This window comes from Helianthus annuus, chromosome 11, assembly GCF_002127325.2.
Source record: "Helianthus annuus cultivar XRQ/B chromosome 11, HanXRQr2.0-SUNRISE, whole genome shotgun sequence".
NCBI lineage: Eukaryota > Viridiplantae > Streptophyta > Magnoliopsida > Asterales > Asteraceae > Helianthus > Helianthus annuus.
Window position 1 is genome coordinate 178,499,978 of NC_035443.2, and position 16,219 is coordinate 178,516,196.

At 35.0% G+C, this 16,219-nt stretch overlaps 1 pseudogene; it reads left to right on the top strand.

Annotated features, from left to right (window-relative positions):
- The first annotated feature begins 1,686 nt into the window (after positions 1-1,686).
- On the top strand, positions 1,687-2,626 carry LOC110887399 (annotated as a pseudogene).
- The last annotated feature ends 13,593 nt before the right edge of the window (positions 2,627-16,219 follow it).

A 16,219-nucleotide genomic window follows, 5' to 3' on the forward strand; every position in this document is an offset into this window, starting at 1 on the left:
ATAACAATAATAATAATTAACAATAATCATAATAACTATAACGATAATAATAATAACGATAACGATAATAATAATAATAATAATAATAATAATAATAATAATTATAATAATTTTAACAATAATAATAATTATAATAATTGTAACAATAATAATAATTATAATAATAACAATAATAATAGTAATAACAACAATAACAATAACAATAGAAATTATATAATTTTAACAATAATAAAATTATAGTAATTTTAACAATATTAATAATTATATTAATTGTAACAATAATAATAAGTATAATAATAATAACAATAATAATAATAATAATAATAATAATAACAATAATAATAATTATAATAATTTTATCAATAATAATAATAATTATAATAATTGTAACAATAATAATAATTATAACAATAACAACAACAACAACAACAATAATAATAATAATAATTTCAATAATAATTATTATAATATTAAGGATTATAACAAAAATACGAATATTAACGATAATAATATAATTTTAACAATAATATTAATAATGACAATAATAAAAATTAGGGTAAGAATAATACAAATATTAATGTGATACCTCTCGTATTTGAAACGGATTTCCCTAGGTAAATGGTTCATAATCATCATACAGTGGTGTGTTACGAGGCTCATAACCATATCCACCGTATCCTTCGTATCCATTGTATCCACGCTCACCCCCGTATCCACCTTCACCCCCGTATCCACCGTATCCACCTTCACCCATGTATCCACCGTATCCTCCGTATCCACCTTCACCCCCGTATCCGTAACCCGGATACGATTGCTACGTCGGGTAATATGGTTTATCAACAGGTGCATTCTCAGCACCGTATCCACTTTGTTGCACGTATGGAGATTCATACCCGTATCCGTAATCCGGATACACTTGATGCCCCAGGTAATTTGGTTCATCAACAGGTGGAGTCGGAGTCTCGTTCAAGTCTAGTAACTGTGTTTTTTGATCAACAGGGACTCCAGACACACCCTCCTCCTCCTCATTGGCATCATTTACTCCCCATGTGTCGTTAGAATAGCGATTACAGAAATAATTCTCGTTCCAAAATGTTGACATTTTAACAATATTGTGTTTGATACAGAGGAAATGAAGATATACAGAACAAATGAATTGAACAAACTTTATGAGATGATAGAACAAATGAAGATATACAGAGGAAACTAGATGAATGAAGTCGAAGGCTGAGATGCATGGCTAAATAGACTTTTGAATTTACAATCATACTCCTCGTATAACTCTATACTCTGCATATAGCTTTATTCACGTGCCTGGACAACATCGTATCAGTGTCAAATTAGTGTGACATTCGTTGCGTATAGGTCTATACGTAGTGTCTTACTTTATGTACATAGGCTACGTATAGACCTATACGCAGCGTATGTCAGACTGATTTGACATGGTACTAGGTTTGACTATCTGGTCGTGTACCTACCCCTTAGCTACGCTCTGTATAGGTCTATACGCTGCGTAGAGGGGTAACCCTATACGCTGCGTATAGACCTATACGCAGCGTAGGTAAACCCTAAGTGTGTAGATAGCCAACCAAGGTGTGCAGATAGTTTGGCCCAAAAAAAACAAAAGAAGTTCAAAAAAAAATTACTTTGTGAAATGTAATTAACCGCTTTAAAAAGCTTATTTTTATGGCGGAGGTTAACATACAATATTCGTTAACGTACGATACATACGATATTAAATCACGCATGTTAACATACAATATTCATTAATTGATAGGTGACACGACTTCTATGTGGAGGTTTCATCGTTGTTGTACGACACAATCATAACATGTGTGATGTACACGGTTATATACAATTCATGACAACATTGACTGAAATGGCACAAGGTGCATTAAAACCATTAACGTTCCCTATTTGGGAAAGGGAATTGCTTTGTGCAAGAAACCCGCCACGTGTGACATACCCGCATCGTGAGTTTGATGAAGTGCCAGTCACTGATGATATGATCATCCCATTGGATGACATGGTACACAGGTCATTTTTCTTTGGACCAACTGAGATTTTAGCCCTTCGTAGGTAGGTTCCAACATACCTAAAAAGGTGTACCACATTTGACGTAGTAACAGCTTGCATTTGGCGTTGTCGTACAATCACGCTCCATCCAAACCCTGAAGATGACATGCGTTTGCTAATCATTGTCAACGCACGATCAAAGTTCAAGACTCCACTCCCCGTAGGATATTATGGAAATGTGATATGTAGCCCCGCTGCCGTTTCCAAAGCTCGAGGCCTATGTAACAAACCATTAGGACACGCGTTGGAGCTTGTGAGGAAAGCCAAATCCGAAGTCAGTGAAGAGTATGTGAGATCTATCGCTGATCTAATGGCAATCAGAGGACGACCTACCTGGGCATTTGGAAGGTATATCGTATCAGACTTGACACGTACGCGTTTACTTGAACTTGATTTCGGGTGGGGGAAAGCGGCGTATGCAGGGCCTGATAACCCTCGTGCTGGTTTCTATACACGTTATATAAATCATAAGGGCGAGTCTATAATCGTGGTACCTGTATAATTGCCGCGGTATGCTATGGAGAGATTTGCCGAAGAGCTAGATCGCATGTTGGCGCCAGACAATAAAGGCAATCTTGTTATCCAAGAGCAATTGGCTACTCTTTCCAGACTATAATTTCCTTGTTTTGATTCGACAGGTCATGCATGATCAGCATGCAACAAGCTTTTAAGACGTGTTTTTTTATCCAAATGTTACAAGTGTATATGTATCATTTTATGGTTGTGTGACTCTAATTTTGTGTATTCTACTTGTTGTTTTTAATTGATCAATCAAAATAAATAAATGTTACTTTGAGTATTCTCATTTTGTGTATTCTCGTTTTTCTTAGTTTCCAAGGCCCCTTAAGCTTCCTAAAAGCACCCCAAGCCTACTATAGAGTTTTGTGGGGTGCGGGTAAGGACGAAAAATGAAGGAAGCTTGTACGAAGATGTGGCATGTATGTTGGTTTGTGTAGATTTCATTATGTACATGGCTAAGTCTTATATGTATGATATTATTTGAATGTAATACACGTGTGAATGAACGAAACTAGTATATATGCATGTTTATAAATGGTAAATGGTGTGCCTAACAAAGTATGGTACTTGAAAGAAATTAAATGAATGTGTTTGTATATGTGCATGTAGGTGTGAATTCATAGTGCGTGCATGTAGTACGAACTTGCATAGGGCATATGTGTATGGTACACGTATGTATGTTTTGGATATATGAATGTGTACGCACGAGATGTAATCTAATGAATGTAGATTAATGGATTATGTTTAAGTGAAATTGTGGGTTTTCAATATGTTTAAGTGAACACGTTGCTAACCGTGTTACTGTTGAGAATGAAATGAAAGTGAAGGTATGATAATGTTGGGCTCTCCGAGATTGGAAGCCCCGGTATAATTAACCAATTTGGAAGCACATCATAATGGAGTAGTATACATAGATAGCTAGATTGCTATGTTGTTACTTGATTATTTATATGTTTATTTCATTATGAATGAAGTTGTCATTTACTAATATGTTAGTTGTATACGGTCACCGTAGGTTAGACGGATCGTCATTATCATCATGAGGGATAAATGCATGAAGATCGAGTTGAAGATCATGGATTGTACGAAAAAGTGATCACATACTTTGTATTCAAATGTTATATATGCTACACAAAATACGAATGAATGATGAAACTCTTTTAAAGAAGTCGTTTAAATAGTTTTCAAGTATGTTAGATCATTTATAAAGGAAGAAATTTTATGGTTCGAATTTTCCGTTGCGTCTTTTCGGTTAAAACTTGTTAGGGTCTTACACTTACTTGAATAACACTTTTATGTTTTACTTCTACCCAAAGGTGATGTGTTACATTTAATTTGTTATTCAAATCTAAGTGAGCATGACTTTTGCCTAATATGCACAGATATTTCACTTCTGCCCAAAGGTGATGTGTTACATTCATGTCTTGCAAAACTAACTTATGCCTAACAACTTAATTGTCTCACTTCTTCCCAAAGGTGATGTGTTACAATTATTTTGCACCTTCTACAAAATGCTTAATTAGTCTCACTTCTGCCTAATGGTGATGTATTTTTTGTTTAAATAGAACTTAATTTAGTTATTCTTTTTAATGTTAATAATAGACATATCACAACTCCATTACTAAAATGGTCCTAATTTAGATTAGTTGCCCTATAGGTCACTCTAAGTTTTTCTAGTTAATTATCTTGTTCTTTTATTTTAAAATCAACTGCAGCTTCTAACTCTAGGATTCCACCATTGAATGGTGATAACTTTGCTACTTGGAAAGACTCCATTATGCTAACTCTTGCCTTGCTGGATTTTTCATTTTGTGCTAAGAGAGAATGAACCTCCACCACTTCATGACAAAAGTACTCCTTTGAGCTAAAATTCTCTGAAAAAAATGTAAGAGGTGCAATCGTATAACTCCATTAGCATTGCAATCAGAGAAGCCATTCCAGACTTACGTTTTATTAATTAAATTTCCTCACTTATTTGAATTTGGTTGTCTCAAATATGTTCCTGCAAGCCTAATGACATATAGACAGTAATTATACAAATCAAACTTTAAGGGCTTAGTCGTTAGTTAGTGCCTAAATGCTTAAAGTTTTAAATTTGAGAGTATGATTAATGGGGTCTTTAATTGAATATCGATTCAGTACCTGTATATCTCTGCTACGTCTTTATAACAAACTCTCCCAAAACCCTTAACATGCCCTACATGTCCTAAAATACACCCCGTATACGAAAAACGGCGTGAAATACCTTTATATTAGTAAAAAAAATCACTTAAAAACAAAATATGGGTTCCTCGCGGGGTGCGACCCATATCTATGGGCCTTTCGCGGGCCGCGACCCAGTGACACCAGGCCGCACCCGGTTGCGTCACGTGTCCAGTTACGCGTTAAAGCTACATCGTTGACTCGACCAAGCTAGGCCCTAGCCTAGTGGTCTCGCGGGCCGCGAGAGATGAACAAGGGGGCGTCGCGGGCCGCGAGCCGCCCTATGTCCAGCCTATTTAAGGAGGTCGATGCCTCAGTTAAATCTTGTTCAAAATCTTTCTTTCTCTCTCAAATATTATAAGCTGAAATACTCGGGTATTATACCCCTAAAAAGCGAAGCTCTGCCTCGTTGTAAGTATTATAACCCCCGGTTATGTATTATTACTTTGCCCGATTGATCTAGAGCTCCGTAACGCATGTCGAGGCTCTACCTGACTCAGTCGTTGGAATTCTGTCTCGAGGATAGGGCTAATGTAAATTGGGTTATCTTACTAACACGTGTGCATTGTTTAATTTTAATAGATTATAACTAGGAAGTCACCAGAAAGCAGTAGTGTTATCTAAAACAGCAATGTGAGTACATCTATTTTTGTAAACCTTTTTTATACAAACCTCAATTATTTTAAATTATAATAACAGTGATTGAGTCTATGTATTCTACAATTACTTTCGTTATGTTGGGGTTTTGTATACATTACTTGTTACTACATTGTGAGTAGTAGCATGACCACAAGTCAGGATTGGCAGTATCGTTGGTGGTAATTGGGTGGATATAAACATTGTAATCTCCCTCAATACTTAATATGATAAAAGCTTGTTTTGATTAAACTGGGATGTGCTCGCCAGTATTTCTTTGCTAATAAAATGTTTTTAAAACGTGTTTCAGATAAGCAAATGTGAAAGCCAAATAGAAGCCAGCTGGAGAGCACTGAAGGCTTGGAAAAGTGGCTATAAAAGTTATCTAAATAAGAAAGAAGTTTTATTTCAATAAATTAGGGTTTATCCCTATAAACATATTATAATGGAAACTTGGGCTTTTCCCATGTATTTATTATTTATAAAAGTGTGGTATTTTAACTCTGATTAATTATTTCCTAAATACGGTCATGACGTCAATTTCCGCTGCCAAATTAATAAACACCGATACCACTAATCTGGATGCCGGCGGCCGCCCTCTTCTAGGGTAGGGGTCAGGGGTTGAGATAGAGAGTGGTATCAGAGCTACAGCCACTGGTTTAAGCCACAGAAGTGTTCTGCTGACACCAAAATTTTATCAATTATCTTAGGAAATAATCTATGTAATTATGTATATATATGTATATTATTGTTTTGTGTTATTTGACAATCTATTAGTTTACAGTATGAGTGAGCAAGGTACGTCTGACGCCTATCGTCACCTAGCTAGTTCTCCCAAGAGTGAAGGAACTTCATCACAGGCTACCCCTTCGGGGTATTCTGCAGACACTGGAGAAGGAATCTTCATATTTAAGGAATAATCCGAGGAACCATTCCCTTCGAAAAAGAGAGGATGGTTTAGTAGGGGAGCACACGAGAGGAGAAAGCGAGTGAGAAGGTTACAACAACAAAGAGCGTTAGCAGCAGCCAATAGGGAAGTAAATGCCCAGACCCAAGAAGTAGATAATAGACGGTTGGCAAACTTTCATATACTAGCCACCACTGCAGCAGATCCAAACCTTGACCAGATAATCGCACACAACCATTGCCTTTATTTTGCAACCCAACTAATGGAAATAGAACCTAACCAAGGAAACCAATTTCCCATACCAGCATTTGACCCTAATGAGATACCTAGAATCCCAGCACCTAATCCTCTAGCATATGATCCATGGGAAGACAACCATAGAGAATATCAGGAACTTTATCCACAGGGAGAACCGATACCAAATCCCATAGCACAGTATACCAACCTTAATCCCTTAGATCCGTATTGGAATGCCAATCAGTATATTCAGGATATGTTAAACAACCTATACCCATATGGAGAACCAATACCTCAGTACCCTGACCCAGTACCAGCCCCACTACCATCCATGAGTGAAGAGAATGTGCAGGCACTCCGCACAATTGGTGAGGAATTGGTGGAAGAAGGAGGGAGAATACGACAAATAGGAGAAAAGCTGTGGAAATACGACTAGGGAGAAATGCAGTTCTGGATGAATAACCCCTAGTAATAATAATAATAATAATAATAATAATAATAATAATAATAATAATAATAATAATAATAATAATAATAATATAGATATATATATATATATATATATATATAGGATTAGGTTCAAACGTGAACAAAATCCCAAGAGTGAACTGCGTGAACTGATCTGGACCCTTGATTTTTACGATCTTGAGATTAAAGTGAGTGGCATGATGGTAATTATTTGGTTAATTTTTTTCATTTAATTAAATACAAAAAAGGGTATATGTGTAATTTCAATCTTAAATTGATTGCATAAATCTCTCACAAATCAAGTAATCAATTATCCTCTTAAATTGATTGCATAAATCTCTCACAAATCAAGTCAAGGATTAGGAAAGATGTAACTTAATTCAATTATTAAAATAATTATTTGTTTAAATGCGATGTACACATGTGTATTCTGATTTTGCCCTCTTTTTAATGCGATGTACACATGTGTATATCGTCTGTTTTTGTGATATCTCATAATTTTTTTTTGTATTGAATGTTGATGTACACCTGTGAATTACTGTACACATATGTACGATGCTGCGTACACATGTGTACTGTTCTATTTATATCCAAGTACACATGTGTATACCGTTGAAATATGAAGGTTACATGGATCTTAAAAATCAAAATTTGAATTCTGGTGATGAAATCTCAAAAAAAAAAATTAAAATTGAAATCTGGTGATTTGTTGTTTGTTTTGATAATTATCTTATTAATAAATAAACATAATGTGGATAATGAATTTAAATTAGGAAAGATGTAACTTAATTCAATTATTAAAATAATGATTTAAATCTAATTTTTTATATAATTACAATCCTACCCTTAACAACTAAAAATGAAATCAAGGGTCCGTATCTGTTCATGCAGTTCACTCTTGGGAGGTTTTATATATATATATATATATATATATATAAACGTGACTAGTTGAAAAAAATATACTATATATATATATATATATATATATATATATATATATAGGATTAGGTTCAAATGTGAACAAAATCCCAAGAGTGAACTGCGTGAATTGATCTGGGCCCTTGATTTTTATGATCTTGAGATTAAAGTGAGTGGCATGATGGTAATTATTTGGTTAATTTTTTTCATTTAATTAAATACAAAAAGGGTATATGTGTAATTTCAATCTTAAATTGATTGCATAAATCTCTCACAAATCAAATCAAGGATTAGGAAAAATGTAACTTACTTCAATTATAAAAAAATAATTATTTGTTTAAATCCGATGTACACCTGTGTATTCTGATTTTGCCCCTCTTTTTAATGCGATGTACACATGTGTATATCGTCTGTTTTTGTGATATCTCAGAATTTTTTTGTATTGAATGTTGATGTACACCTGTGAATTACTGTACACATATGTACGATGCTGAGTACACATGTATATTGTTCTATTTATATCTAAGTACACATGTGTATACCGTTGAAATATGAAGGTTACGTGGATCTTAAAAATCAAAATTTGAATTCTCGTGATGAAATCTTAAATAAAAATTAAAATTGAAATCTGGTGATTTGTTGTTTCTTTTGATAATTATCGTATTAATAAATAAACATAATGTGGAAAATGAATTTAAATTAGGAAAGATGTAACTTAATTCAATTATTAAAATAATGATTTAAATCTAATTTTTTATATAATTACAATCGTACCCTTAACAACTAAAAAAGAAATCAAGGGTCCATATATGTTCACGCAGTTCACTCTTGGGAGGTTGTTCACGCTGGAACCCTACCCTATATATATATATATATATATATATATATATATATCAACTAAAATAGATAACCTAATACCTATCGATGCATAACTAGTAGTATGTTTATATTTCAATTGTAGATTGTAACAGATATATATATATATATATATATATATATATATATATATATATATATGAAAAGAGTAAAAGTCGCAATGTTCGACGTTTTTGATCAATTTGTTTGCCTGATTGTTTGCATTAAATCTTGTTCTGTGATATTAATACCTAATAAATGTTTGTAAATCCAGATGGACAATGAAGTAAATCAGGAAAACCAGAATAATGATAATAATGGAAACCAAATAGATAACAGTGCCAAACAACATATAGTAGCACAAGGAATCATAGATACTATGCCATATATTATCAAGTCTGTTAAAGAAGCAGAAAATAATAAAAGTGGAAGTAAACGACCACCTAGTGAACCAAGTCACAGCGTGAATAATGGGCCGCTATTCCAACTATCTATACCAAAAAGAAGAAGAACCATGTCATATGGTTGTTCTTACAAAGAATTCTAGTCTTGCAAACCAATAGAATTCTCTGGCAATGAAGGAGCCATTGCAGCTCTACGTTGGATAGAAAAGACAGAAGCAGTCTTAAAAATAAGCAAACGTGCAGATGAAGATAAGATTATGTTTGCTTTTAATCTTTTTAAGAATGCAGCCTTAGAATGGTGGAATACTATTCTCCAGTCTAGAGGAAGTGATAAAATTTATAATATGGAATGGATTGACTTTAAGAACATAGTTGAAAGGAAATTTTGTCCTCCTCATGAAAAAGAACAAATCACTAATAAGTTCTTAATTCTTTAAATGACTGGAATAGACTGCAAGGGTTACACTACCATATTCTTTGAATATGCCATAATAGTGCCAACCCTAGCCTCACCAGAACCAGTATTAATCTCCTGTTATATCTAGGGATTAATTAGTGAAATCAGACATGTAGTCAAGGCAGCTAGACCACAAACCATAGAAGAATCAGTAGAATTAACCAATACCTTGACTGATGAATTAATACGTACGCAATAAGAGAATCAGAGAAAGAACCTAGCCCAGAAACTTACTCAAGAATTTCGTTCTGGAAATACCTACCATGGGAAAAGTAAAGGTTCTACTTTTGTACCTTACTGTAAGTACTGCATGAAGAAGCATTCAGGAAAATGTTCAATATACTGCAACTTCTGCAAAATGTTTGGACACAAGGAAGAAGAGTGCAGAAAGAAACCCAGCAATAAGCTATGCTTCAACTGTGGAGAGACTGGGCATATCAAGCCGAACTGTCCGAAACTAGCTCCAGCAACAAACAGCAAAACTACCAAGAATGCCAGAGCGTTTGTCCTAACAGCTGAAGAAGCCAAGATGATTTCGGATGTGATTGCCAGTACGTTTTTAGTTAATGATATTTTTGCTAAAGTATTATTTGACTCTGGCGCAAACCAAAGTTTTATTAATACTTCGTTCTGCAAGCTTCTCAATCAACCATTCACTAAACTTTCACAAGAATGTTTGGTAGAAACTGCAAATGGAGAATCCATTAAGATTTCTGAAATCTTGCAGGGAGCAAGAATAGAAATTTTAAACCATAATTTTATTGCTAACCTTTACCCAATGAATCTGGCTGGATTTGATATTGTATTAGGAATGGATTGGTTAATAGCCAACCATGCCAGTATTCTATGTGATCACAAGTTAATACAAGTAAATTCACCAAAAGGAGAAAAGATCACAATTAAAGGAGATAAGCTAACCAGATCCACAAAATTCACCTCTGTGATGAAAATAGCAAGTTATGCAAGAAAAGGATCATTAGTGTATATGATTTCCATAATCATTAACACTAAAGGAAAAGAATTAAAGGATATTTTGGTAGTATCTAAATTCTTAGATGTTTTTCCAGAAGAGTTACCTGGATTACCGCCAGATAGAAAGGTTGAATTCAGAATTCACCTAATATCAGGAACAGCACCAATTGCCAAGGCACCTTATCATTTAGCACCAGCAGAGATGCAGCAACTGAAGAAATAATTGGACGAACTTCTGGAGAAAGGCTTCATACAGCCTAGTTAATCTTGTTTGTCAAGAAGAAGGATGGATCATTGCGCATGTGCATTGATTACGGAGAATTGAACAAGGTTACGATTAAAAATCGGTACCCACTAACGAGAATCGATGATCTGTTCAATCAACTTCAAGGAGCTCGATTCTTTTCTAAGATCGATTTACGCTCAGGATATCATCAATTGAAAGTACAGGAAGAGGACTTTCCTAAAACTGCTTTCAGAACAAGGTACGGTCATTATGAATTTACAGTCATGCCATCTGGATTAACCAATGCCCCAGCCGCATTTATGGACATGATGAACAGAATATGTAAACCATATCTGGATAAATTCATAATTGTCTTTATAGATGATATTCTCATTTACTCTAAGAGTAAAGAGTATCATGCAGAGCATTTGTTTATACTTCTAAATTTGCTGAGAAAAGAAAAGCTTTATGCTAAATTTTCAAAATGAAAATTTTGGTTAAAGGAAGTGCAATTCCTTGGACACCTGGTTAATCATGAAGGAATTCATGTAGATCCTACAAAAATCGAGGCGATTACTAAGTGGAAAGTCCCTGAATCACCAACAGAGGTGAGAAGTTTTCTTGGACTAGCAGGTTTTTATAGACGTTTTATTCAAGATTTTTCTAGAATAGCCATTCCCTTAACGAAACTGACCTCCAAATAAGTTAAGTTTGAATGGGGACCAAAACAGGAGGAAGCCTTTAGGATTCTAAAGCAAAAGTTAACCAACGCACCCATACTAGCATTACTAGAAGGAACTGAAGACTTGGTAGTCTATTGTGACGTTTCTAAGTTAGGTTATGGATGTGTGTTGATGCAGCGTCAAAAGGTTATAGCCTATGCCTCTAGACAACTTAAGAATCATGAAGAGAATTATACGGCCTATGATCTAGAGTTAGGAGCTATAATTTTTGCCCTTAAAATTTGGAGACACTGTCTCTAAGGTAGTAAGTTTACTGTTTTCACCGATCACAAGAGTCTAAGATATGTTTTTGGGCAAAAGAAATTAAATATGAGACAGAGACGGTGGATGGAAATTCTTAGTGATTATCATTGTAATATCCAGTATCATATAGGAAAAGCTAATGTAGTAGCTGATGCTTTAAGTCGAAAGTATCATGAAAAGCCAAGACGAGTACGTTCTCTCAAATTAAATCTGCAGATAGATTTAAATGAGCAAATTAGAGAAATACAGGAAACAGTAATCAAGGACGATACTGAAAAATTAAAAGGAATGATTAAGGAATTAGAACAAGGAGCAGATGGACTTTGGAGATTCCATAAGAAAAGAATCTGGATACCCAAACAAAGAAACCTACGCCACCGAATTTTAGAAGAAGCCCATAAGTCTAAATATACGATACATCTTGGTAGTGATAAAATGTATCAAGACTTAAGAAATAATTTCTGGTGGATAGGAATGAAAAAGGATATAGCAACCTATGTTGCTAAGTGTCTAACTTGTTCACAGGTTAAAACTGAACATCAGAAACCCTCAGGTTTATTGCAGCAGCTAGAAATGCCAATATGGAAATGGGAATTGATAACAATGGACTTTGTTACTAAATTACCCAAGACCCGAAAAGGTAATGATGCAATCTGGGTGATTGTAGACAGATTAACCAAATCTGCTCATTTCTTACATATGAAGAAAACTTTCAGTATAGAACAATTTGCTAAGTTATATGTAAATGAAATAGTTTCATTACATGGAATTCCTTTGTCTGTTGATTCTGATAGCGATAGTCGTTTTACTTCTCATTTTTGGACTAGTTTCCAGAAAGCAATGGGAACCAAGTTAAAACTAAGCACAGCTTATTATCCTCAAACGGACGGACAAAGCGAAAGGACAATTCAAACAATAGAAGATATGCTTAGAGCTTGTGTAATTGATTTCGGAGGAAATTGGGACGATCATTTACCACTAAAAGAATTTTCCTACAATAACAGTTATCATACCAGTATCAATGCCGCACCATTTGAAGCACTCTATGGACGAAAGTGCCGAACTCCAGTAATTGGAGAAAAACAACTGTCTGGACCAGAGATAGTCCAAGAAACAACGGACAAGATTATTCAAGTCAAGGAAAGACTGAAAGCAGCACGGGATCGTCAAAAGAGTTATGCTGATAACAGACGAAAACCGTTGAAATTTCAAATAGGAGATAAAGTATTATTAAAAGTTTCTCCATGGAAAGGAGTGGTCAGAATTATTAAGAGGGGAAAGCTAAGCCCCAGGTATGTTGGACCTTTTGAGATTATTAAAAGAATAGGACTTGTAGCCTACCAGCTACAACTGCCAGAGGAAATGGTAGGAATACATGATGTGTTTAATGTATGTAATCTCAAGAAGTGCTTAGCAGATGAATCATTAATGGTACCTCTTAAGGATATAGAGGTAAACGAGAATCTTAAGTTTGTAGAGAAACCACTACATATTGAAGATAGAAAGAGAAAGAATCTCAAACACAAGAGATTAGTTCTGGTCAAAGTGAAATGAGATTCCAAGAGAGGACCAGAACACACTTGGGAGCTTGAATCAGAAATGCCAAGAAAATATCCACACCTATTCCAGTAGACCTCGAGGACAAGATCTAAAACAAGGTGGGGAGGATATAACAAACTCTCCCAAAACCCTTAACATGCCTTACATGTCCTAAAATATATCCCGTATAGGAAAAACAGGCCTGAAATACCTTTATATTAATAAAAAATCAATTAAAAACAAAAATATGGGTTCCTCGCGGGGCAAACCCATATCTCTGGGCCTATCGCGGGACGCGACCCAGTGACACCAGGCCGCACCCGGTTACGCCACGTGTCCTGTTACGCGTCAAAGCTACATCGTTGACTCGACCAAGCTAGGCCCTAGCCTAGTGGTCTCGCGGGCCGCGAGAGATGAACAAGGGGGCATCGCGGGCCGCGAGCCGCCCTATGTCCAGCTTATATAAGGAGGCTGATACCTCAGTTAAATCTCGTTCAAAATCTTTCTTTCTCTCTCAAATATTATAAGCTAAAATACTCGGGTATTATACCCCTAAAAAGCGAAGCGCTAACTCGTTGTAGGTATTATAACCTCCGGTTACGTATTAGTTAATATGCCCGATTGATCTAGAGCTCCGTAACGCATGTCGAGTCTCTGCCTGACTCAGTCGTTGGAATTCTGTTTCGGGGATAGGGCTAATGTAAATTGGGTTATCTTACTAACACGTGTGCATTGTTTAATTTTAATAGATTCTAACTAGGAAGTCACCAGAAAGCAGTAGTATTATCTAAAACAGCAATGTGAGTACATCTATTTTTGTAAACCTTTTTATATAAACCTCAATTGTTTTAAATTATAATAATAGTGATCGAGTCTATGTATTCTACAATTACTGTCGGTATGTTGGGTTTTGTATACATTACTTGTTACTACATTGTGAGTAGTAGCATGACCACAAGTCAGGATTGGCAGTACCGTGGGTGGTAATTTGGTGGATATAAACATTGTAATCGCCCTCAATACTGTAAAATGATAAAAGCTTGTTTTGATTAAATTGGGATGCACTCGCCAGTATTTCTTTACCGATAAAATGTTTTTAAAACGCGTTTCAGGTAACCAAATGTGAAAGCCAAATAGAAGCCAGCTGGAGAGCACTGAATGCTTGGAAAAGTGGCTATAAAAGTTACCTAAATAAGAAAGAAGTTTTATTTCAATAAATTAGGATTTATCCGTATAAACATATTATAATGGAAACTTGGGCTTTTTCCCATGTATTTATTATTTATAAAAGTGTGCTATTTTAACTCTCATAAATTATTTCCTAACTACGGTCCTGATGTCAATTTTCGCTGCCAAATTAATAAACACCGATACCACTAATCTGGATGCCCGCGGCCGCCCGCTCCAGGGGTAGGGGTCGGGTGTTTTGACAGTTTTAGTTTAAAACTAAAATGAGTATTAATTCTTGATCATGCTTACCTAATGCTAATGATAAATGATAGCTTGGCCAAGTAGGGGAATGTAAGAATATTTTTTTATAAATACATTAAACGTGGCCCTTATTATCATGTATCTTATATATTGATCATTGACTTAATTACCCTATATCATTAATTGGTAAATATTTGATATTCGATGGACGTATTTACACTTATTAGATAAGAATAAGGTTTCTCCTTGGGTGTATAAATAGAGGTTACAAGAGAGGGTTTAAAGTTGGCACAATCACCACTGGAAGTTCGTGTTTCGGATCGAAAACCATGATTAGTGTGTGATTAAGTTCAAAGACGGAAGATTAAAGATTCATAAACACTTTCTTATATAAATTTAGGCAACATTACGTTACAAACCGACAATAATAAGCTATCAAAACTACACCGAAAGAGCATACATCATGGAAACAGAGAGAGACCAAGTGGTGGTCTCTCCCCCAAATCTAAAACTTGAACTTGTAAATAACCTAAGGATAAGCATTTATAGGTCCACCATCTTCACTTGGAAATTTGCCTTCACTTGGAAATTCCAACCTACAGTGGATGGTCACTTGCAAATGCACAAAGTAACCTTTTCGTTTGACCACTTCAAACGAACGGGTCTAAACACATTCCTGTGACTATTTCACTAACAATTAAATAATCAGCATAAAATGTAACCGAATCTATTCGCACAGCAGCGGACACAAAAAACTGCACTAACAACCACCGTAACATCATCGCTCAAATTGTCCATCCCCCCCCCCTCCCGCATTCCCTCTCTCTCTCTCTCTCTCTATCTCTACAAATGTGATCATCATGATCACCTAAGAGATTCTAATCGTACACCCTAAACGGGAACTCGATCAGTCAAGAACATGTCTACATCCATCTTTACGATTTCTGGATTTATAGGTACAGTTATATCTTTTTTGTTTCTGTCATGTTTCTCTAAATAATTGACCAACATATTTTGGATGTAAATCCATTTTTAGTAGAATTTATATCACTAACATAAAAAATAAATGTGTGTCTTATTTTTTTAAGTATGAGAATATATTGTTAGAGAAAAACCAAAATATCTATATAACTATATAAAGCAAATCTAATGGACATGATTGTAATTTTACCATATTTACAAATTATGAAGCATCATGTATAAGGATGTGTAAGCCATTTTGGAGGGGTTAAAACTGTATTTCACCCAAAATTTTAAGACACTAGAGGGGTAATTGTGGGATTTCAGTCTTCCTATATTGATGATTAAATACTTCAGTTTAAGATTGCATTTAACCCTCTCGCCTACCATTTCTATGTTAATCCTCTGGTATTCCTGTAACCCCAT